At 29.0% G+C, this 8,921-nt stretch overlaps 1 long non-coding RNA gene across 1 annotated transcript; it reads left to right on the top strand.

The window, feature by feature from the left end:
* Window positions 1-587: 587 nt before the first annotated feature.
* LOC121230273 (uncharacterized) lies at window positions 588-1,825 on the top strand. The gene is made up of 3 exons (XR_005928244.1): window positions 588-1,030; window positions 1,130-1,249; window positions 1,334-1,825. It is a non-coding gene; the product is annotated as an uncharacterized lncRNA (long non-coding RNA).
* Window positions 1,826-8,921: the final 7,096 nt, after the last annotated feature.

Here is an 8,921-nt window from a genome sequence, read left to right as displayed (position 1 = left end):
AAAATTGGGAGTGAGGAAGGAGATGAAGTTGTGGAGGTTTTGTTGTGACTCAAGACGAGGAAATGAATGGTTCTTATAGTTAAAGGGATGGGAGAGGGTAAGGAAAGAGATGAAGAGCAAGAGGTGTAAATATTATTAAATTATATTTTTATTTAATTAAAATGCCTGGTTAATTTTTTAATGGAGGCTCCAATGGTTGAACTAAAAAGGCTAAAAAAAATTAATATTTAGATATTACTTCTTATAAAAAAAAGTACTTGAGTGGAAAAAGTGCAGGGTAATTTTTTATTTAGGCTTAAATAATAAAGTGATACTTAAATTATACTAGTTTTCTAAAATTTGTACTTAAACTTTTTTTTTATTAGAGCAGATACCTAAACTATTAAACTTTTATCCATTTTACCCAACTGTTAGTCTTGTTAAAAAAAAATTCGGCCAATTATAAGTTGTCACGTAGATCTCTTTTTATTTAACTTATTTTCTTATTTTTTTTTCTCATAATTTTTTTTACTAAATTTTCTTACATTTTCTCATCAACCAAATACTCAAAAGAAAATTTGTCTATTTCATAACCGAATAACCAAAAAAAAAAAAAGGACACCAATTTGTCTTTGGTCTTTTTATTGCATTTTTGAGTTTTAATTTCAATCAAAACTTGGTTCATTTTGGTTTAAAAAATGTCTTATAATCTTTCATCAACTTCGGATTACTCTTCCTTCAACTATAAAATTCCCGAAATGGTTTCCACTGGAACAATCGATTATAGCGTATTGTCTGATCTTCCCAGTTATGATCTTCAAGCTCTGTTGAACAATAAGGGAAACGAAGAAAACATAAATCAGCTTGAAAATCTGTCTTTATCGAATATACTAGTTTCCATCTCTGTCTTCTTATCGAAGTCCAAGGGAAAGGGTATGAAAATTTCGATTTTGCTTACAACGATGAAAATGTAGCAAAGTTCTTACACAGATGCTGCTTTGATGGCAATTCTTTGCAAAATTTTCAAGGTCCCGACAACAGCTTTTTTCAGGTTTGCTTCATATCTTTATTACCTTAAGTCCCCTGTTTTATTTTTTTTTGTACTCTGTTTTTTTTTTCTGAAATTTTATAACTCTATTGTGCAATAAAGAATTTGTTAATGGAGGAACCAGGCTTTAAAATAGGACGTTACAACCCAGAAGAGAGACAAGAGAGGATTTCAAATTATAGAGCTAAACGTAATCAAAGGAACTTCAACTAAACAATTAAGGTTTGTAATTATCTTTTTTTTTTGTCATTTTGTTTGATTTTGATTATGTTCTGAACTTCTAAAACATGTTGTTTGGGTTTGCAGCTAATTCATGGAAGCTTTGTATAAGGAAGCAAACAAATTTGTTTTGGGTGTTTGGTTGATGAGAAAATAAAAAGAAAATTTGGTAAAAATTATTTGATAAGAAAAAAATATAAGAAAATGAGTAAAATAAATAGAGTTTATGTTACACTGAATTTTTTTTTTCTAATGGAATTAACAGTTAGAGTAAAATGGGTAACGATGTAATAGTTTAGGCATCAGTTCTGACTAAAAAAAAATTAGGTACCAATTTAAGAAAATTAGTATAATTTAGATATCATTTTGTTGTTTAAGCTTAATTTTAAAAATAATATTTATTAATTTTGTAGAAAATTTTAAGATTTTTGCTAACTGGAATATCATTTCAGCATACTTACTTACATGTCAGCTTTTCACTGCTTTTGTCTACCCGTCAATAGTCAAACCAATCAATGATAGTTTTTGTTAATTGAAAGGACAAATTATTTTTTTAATCATTTAGAGATCGATTGGGTGTAATTTTTTCATAAATGCTTAATTAATTTTTTTATTTTTTTTGCTAAAAGTTCTTTTTATCTATAATATATATAAAAACATGAATTTGAAAAAACTTTTAAACTGACAAGTATACCTTTTATTTTCCATCGTATTACTAAATTGATATTTAAAAATAATTATAATCCAATTTTAAAAAAATTTAAAAAATATCGTAGTAGTCATGTTAAAACAAAAGTTGTGATAATCATAATAAATTTAAATTTATTTTTTGGAAAAAAAACATATAGTATAATAAAACAATTGTGATATTGTGAGCTTATTTGAATTTTTAGTTGAAGTCTAGGATTAAATTGAACTTTGATTTGATATTAAGGATTAATTTTAATTTTCATCTTTAAGTGAGGAACTAATTGTACAATTAACCTTTTTATTTTAATTTTTTTAACAATTTTATTATAGATTTTGATTATATCTGCTCTTGTTGACCCAATGATTATGACATAGGAGGATAATACGCTTCAGTACACTCGAACTCACGTGCTCTTATATTGACAATAATACCCATACTAATTGAGTTAAAACTCAATCGACAAGTTTAATTAAAATAGTTTTGTGCATGTGGGTTGGTGGGTTCTTTTATTATTATTATTATTATTATTATTTAGATTAAGATTTTATGCTATTAAATTTTCTTAGGATAATTATTAAATTTTATTATTAGAACTATACTAGGATGTTTATGGACTTTATTAATAATATTATTAATTAATTAGGATAATTAGGAGTTAGATGAATTAGTATTATTTTATATACTTATTTTCTTATTTTTCTTAGGAAAATTTACATTTATTTTAGATAAATAGCTTTTATTTATTTTTAATTTTTAATTTGTAGATTGGTTGAATTATTAAATTAGATTAATCTAAGATTCTTAAGTTTTTTTTTACTATAAATAGCGAGTTAATTCGCATGGAAAAGAGAAAAAAAATACAGAAAATCTCACTCAAAATCGGAGGTCCTTAACTCGCAATTTTTCTTTTTTTCTCTTTTTCCCTCTTCTGCCGTTGCACCATTCCTACACCATCATTGCTCGATTCGGTGAACCAAGTGCTGTCGTCCCAACTTCCCATTTTATTTCTCTCTTCCTCGCCTTTTAAAATTTCAATTTCAATCTTTGAGATTTTTTTAAAATTGTGTCCATCAAATCAATCTTTCCCATATTGTCGTAAATTCTGAAATATAGTATTTTATGTGTCTTGGTAAAATCATTTTTATTTTCAATTGTTTTTTAGTTTGAGTTTATGTATATAATGTGTATTGCTTTTTATAGATGTATGATTGGTATCATTAATATATTTATAATTGTTGATTGATAAATTTAATTTGATGTATTGAATTTATGTATTTATAACTCTTATTTATACAATGCATGATATAATACGACAATGATTTATGATGGTAAATTTTATTTTTTAGGATAATAAACATGATAATTTTTATGAATATATTGAGGTTAATAATTTTTTTATGTATTTTTTTATATACATTTATGCATAACACTGTGAATTATCTTATGTATTATTTTATAACATTCTTTATATATCGTCATATGTACTTCTATGTACATTTTATGGGTATTTTTACCTATGTAATTATGTATATTTTCACTTATAAATTTGTATTTATTTTTATGTATAATTTCATTTGTAATTTTTTTAAAAAAAAATTAAAAGTTGTTTATATTGTGTTAAACAAGTTCTCTTAAAACAATTTCTTTTTTAACTATGAATACATGAACTATTATTAAAATTGTTGCATGTTGATTTACCTTTTTTTTATTTTAAAAATATTATAATTTTAAATTTATATATTATTTAAAAATTAAAAGAGAATACAAATATATTAATTAAGAAATAAATGGTTGAAATAACATGCAAGCCCATGATCATTATAGAAGAAGATGCCTCCTATTGGTGTTGAAATAAATTGAAAATATTCTTACAAAATCACTCATTCTCCCCTGTTCCTTTTGGTTTTCATCATAAAAGGTATCCTAAAAACAGTATTTTTAATTATTTTACATACTAAATTCTCTTTAATTTAGGATCCACAAAGTTAAAATTTGAAATGTTTGAAAGAGTTGATTAGAAGAGGAAGCAGTGAAGAGCATGATAGTATTACAACACTAGAAAAATGAAAATGGAATGTTTGTCTCCAACTTCACTATACGTGACTATCAATACTTGTTTTTGAGTGTAGTGTTGGAGAGGATGGACGTGGCAAATGCATGTTGACATGAACAGGATGTATTTAGGTATAGAGAAACTACCCTATTTTACCAAATTTAACTAAAAAAATTTAATATTTATAAAAATGATTCAAGTTCAAAAACAATCTCTAAAATGATCTGAAATGAACAGTAGAATGAGATTTTGGGCACCCAATGGCCGGCACCACATAGTATTTTGGACCTATGATTGCTTGATGATTGTGTCCGACTAGTAATTTGCACCACACTAATAAATTTTTTTTTATTCTAGTCTTCTAATAGCGACCACTACACTAGTAAAAAAAGAAAATTTTTTTAGTTCTGACCTTCTAATGGTGAGCACCACACTAGGAAAAAAATAAAAAAAAAATGATTCTGGCCTTCTAATGGCCGGCACCACACTAGTAAAAAAAAATAGTTCTGACCTTCTAATGGCCGGCAATACACTAGTAATTTTTTTAAATTACTGGTTTGGTGTAGGCCATCAGTGTAGAAAAGTAAAAAAAAAATTGCATTAGGACACGAAAAAAGTCTCTGGTACCAGCCATTAGAAGGCTAGAACCAAAAAAAAAAATTGTTTTTAAAAATTACTGGTCTGGTGCCGACAATCAATGTAGAAAAATAAAAAAAATGCATTGGGACACGAAAAAAGTCTCTGGTGCCGGCCGTAAGAAGCCAGAACCAAATTTTTTTTACTAGTGTAGTGCCGGCCATTAGAAGGCCAGAACCAAATTTTTTTAAAAAAAAATACTAGTCTAGTGCTGACCATCAGTGTAGAAAAGTAAAAAAAAATGCATTGGGACATGAAAAAAGTCCCTGGTGCTATCCATTAGAAGGCCAGAACAAAAAAAAATTTACTAATGTGGTGCCGACCATTACAAGGCCAAAACTAATTTTTTAAAAAAAATACTGATATTTTTGTATACCAGTATGATACGATTAAAAAAAAATATACCCTAGTGTCGGTCATTGGGTTCCCAAAATAAAAAAAAAATCAATTTTTTAAAGCATGACACAATCATAGGGCCAAAATACTAGGTGGTCCCGGCCATTGGGTGCCCAAAACCTCATACAACTGTTCATTTCAAGTCATTTTAGTAATTGTTTTTGAACTTGAATCATTTTTATAAATATTACAAATTTTTTAGGTCAATTTGGTAAAATAGCCGAGAAAGTACAAGTGGTTTAAGACTTTTAGTCTGCTCACCGCCACCTTCACTTTATCTGCAATTTTTCATATTAAATGCTATGTCATAATCATTGAAGGTAACTATAATTGATTCCAAATTCATCTTTTCCAGACACCATGATTATTTTAGTTGGGTTTTGAATATCATTATCTCCCATATCTGCAACTACATGATTCATACCAGTAAGGACTTCAACTATCTTATCATAACTGCAGCTTTATCTGGTTCACTAAGAACGATTTGGGTTTATATTTACGGTAAGCAACTTTTATGTAGGTGACAAAGGTAGCATTTTGAATTGAAACTGCAACACTAACAGGATTTAGTTGAGCATAGGAATGAAAAAGAGACAAGATCTAATTTGGTCATTCCTTCTTCTCACCATAAACCATCTCCCACAAATGCTATCAAAACTGAAACTTTTGCTTGGAGTTTGTCATGTATCAAAACCATGAAATCTTTTAAAACTAGAGATTTTCATTCATGTTTCTATTTACACAATAATATTTGAAAGAGGGTATAAAAAAGCAAAACCCAATCATATTTTACGCTGCTCCATTTGTAGGAGAGAGGTGCTAATTATTGGATCCAAATTGGAGTTTTTTTTTTCTCAACGAACAAAATAAAACAATATTGAAGAAGATGAAAAAAATCTATTTTTATAATAATAACCTTTTTCAACAAAAAAGAAAAGAAAAGAAAAATATAACCACGTGTGACTTTTTAATTGGGGAAAAACTATTTTCAAACCTTGGTTAAAAAATAGTAAAAAAATATTTGAAGAGAGATTCAACATTTTTCAAAAAATTTGATGGATTTTTTAAGTTTTTGTGTGAATTAATACTGTAAAAAATAAAATGTCATTAATGACAATGTATCACAAAGAAAAGAGAAAGAGAAATAAAAAACACACAGAAAAAATCACTGGCAGAGGAGAAGATAATTTACTATGTCTAATTAAAATTTTTAATTACAAGAGTAGTAGACTATATCTATTTATAGGCTTGTAAAACCATATTCTAATAGGAGTGTAGTAAGGTTGAAACACATTATTTTAATCAATATCAAATAGATGAAGAATAATAATATTGAAAAATCCTATTCTAAAATAAAAGAAAAGAAGTGTAGTTCTATATAGATTTTACTTTTATTTTATTTTACCACTGTATTTTATTTAAATTAGGATTCGGGTCACTCAATTCTAACAATCTCTGCCTTGACACAAATTCTCAATGAACAAGTTTTTTATTGGAACTCTCAACGAACAAGTTCTCCATTTTTTCCATAAAACCCCTTAAGGGTTTTACTTCAACAATGAACACCAATCAAGTTTAAGCACTGCTCAAACTTGGTTATGGGAAGTGACTTAGTCGTCATATCTGTAGGATTTTCATTGAGTACTAATTTTGCTCACAACAATATCACCATAAGCAATAATATCACAAATAAAATGATACCGAACGTCAATATGTTTTGTTATCTCATGAAACATTTGATCTTTTGTAAGAAAGATGACATTTTTGCTATCACAAAATACTGTACTGATTTGAAGTTATTCATTGAGTTCACTAAAGAGTCCCTTAAACCAAATTGCTTTTTTATAAGCCTCAGTAATCACTATGTACTCAGCTTCAGTGGTAGACAAAGCAACTATAGTTTGCAAAATGGATTTCCAATTGATTGCAACCTTCGATTGTGAAGATATAACCTGTGAAAGATCTTCTTCTATCAAGATCTCCAGCAAAATCAGCATCAACATACCCAATGACTCCATCTCTAATTCTTCCAAACTGTAAGCAAACATCAGTAGTACCTCGTAAGTATCTGAAAATCCAATGAACTGCTTTCCAGTGTTCTTTACCAGGATTCGACATGTATCTGCTAACTACACTAACTGCATATGATAAATCTGGACATAAACAAACCATAGCATACATAAGAAATCCCACTGCACTAGAATATGGAACATGTGACATGTACTCAATCTCATCATCTGACTGTGGAAACAAAGCAGATGAAAGCTTGAAATGGGCTGTTAAAGGAGTACTAATAGGTTTAGCACTCTGCATATTGAACCTACCAAGAACTTTTTCAATGTATCCCTTCTGACTTAGGTACAATTTACTTGTTTTTCTATCTCTGAGAATCTCCATACCAAGTATATTCTTTGCTAGTCTCAAATCTTTCATCTCAAATTCTTCACTTAGTTGGGCTTTAACCTTTCTTATCTTTCATTTATCTTTCGTTGCTATCAACATGTCATCAACATAAAGGAGTAGATAAATAAAAGAACCATTACTGTCTTTCTTAAAGTAAACACAATCGTCAAAGCTATTTCTTTTGAAACCATGAGAAGTCATAAAGGAATCAAACCTCTTGTACCACTGTCTTGGTGACTGTTTCAAACCGTAAAGGGACTTTTTCATTAAGCAGATATGGTCCTCTTTTTCTGAGACTATAAAGCCTTCTGGTTGTTGCATGTAAATATCCTCCTCAAGTTCTCCATGCAAAAAATGTAGTTTTTACATCTAACTGCTCAAGGTCCAAATCATGAATGGCCATAATACCGAGCAAAGCTCGAATCAGACTATGCTTTACAACTGGGGAGAACACATCTTTGAAGTCCACACCTGGAATTTGACTGTAACCTTTTGCAACAAGCCTTGCTTTATATCTGGGTTTTTTAACTCCTAGAGTCTCTTTTTTATTTTTAGACACCCACTTACAACAAACAACCTTTTTACCTTTAGAAAACTTCACAAGATCCCATGTTCTGTTTTTATGGAGTGATTCATCTACTCTTACATAGAAAACATCTACTTTTCTAAGTCTTTACAACTAACCGTCTCAGAATAATTAGATGATTTTTGGTTTGCATCTATATCTTCAACCACATTTAAAGCATAAACAACTAGATCAGCCTCGACATACTTCTTTGAAGGTTTAATTTCTCTTCTAGTTCTGTTTTTGGCGATAGAGTATTATGGTGAAGAAGCAACTCTATTTTGAATTTCTGTACTGGCTTGAAGATTCGACTCTACTGTAGATTTTGGATTAATCTGATTCTCCACCTGCATTTGATATTCTTTATTGGAAGAGTCTTTAAAAGATAAGTTAGGTAGCATAACAGTTTCTTCAAAAACGACATCTCTACTAATCACAACTTTTCTATTTTCAGGATACTATAACTTATACCTTTTTACACCAGCGTTATAACCAAGAAAAACACATTTAATAGATCTTGGTTCCAATTTTCTATTATCAACATGAGCATACGTAGGACACCCAAAAAAATTTAAATTAGAATAATCAGCATGATTACCAGACCATACCTCTTGTGGATTCGTTTTCTCAATATAAATGGATGGATATCAGTTGATCAAAAAACATGCTGTAGAGGCTGCTTCGGCCCAAAATGACTTCTGTAAGTTAGCATTCGACAACATACATCGAACCTTCTCCATAATCGTTTTGTTCATTCGTTCTGAAATATCGTTTTGCTGTGGAGTATGACAAACTGTCAAGTGTCTTGTGATCCTTTCTAACTTACACAGTTCATTAAACTCATCAGAACATAACTCTAAGCCGTTGTCTGTGCGAAGATGTTTTATTTGTTTTCCCGTCTGTTTTTCAATCATAGTTTTTCAAGACTTAA

Source organism: Gossypium hirsutum, chromosome A01 (assembly GCF_007990345.1).
Source record: "Gossypium hirsutum isolate 1008001.06 chromosome A01, Gossypium_hirsutum_v2.1, whole genome shotgun sequence".
Classification (NCBI taxonomy): Eukaryota; Viridiplantae; Streptophyta; class Magnoliopsida; order Malvales; family Malvaceae; genus Gossypium; species Gossypium hirsutum.
Note: the sequence above shows the minus strand (reverse complement) of the source record. Positions and strands in the feature narration are given on the sequence as shown.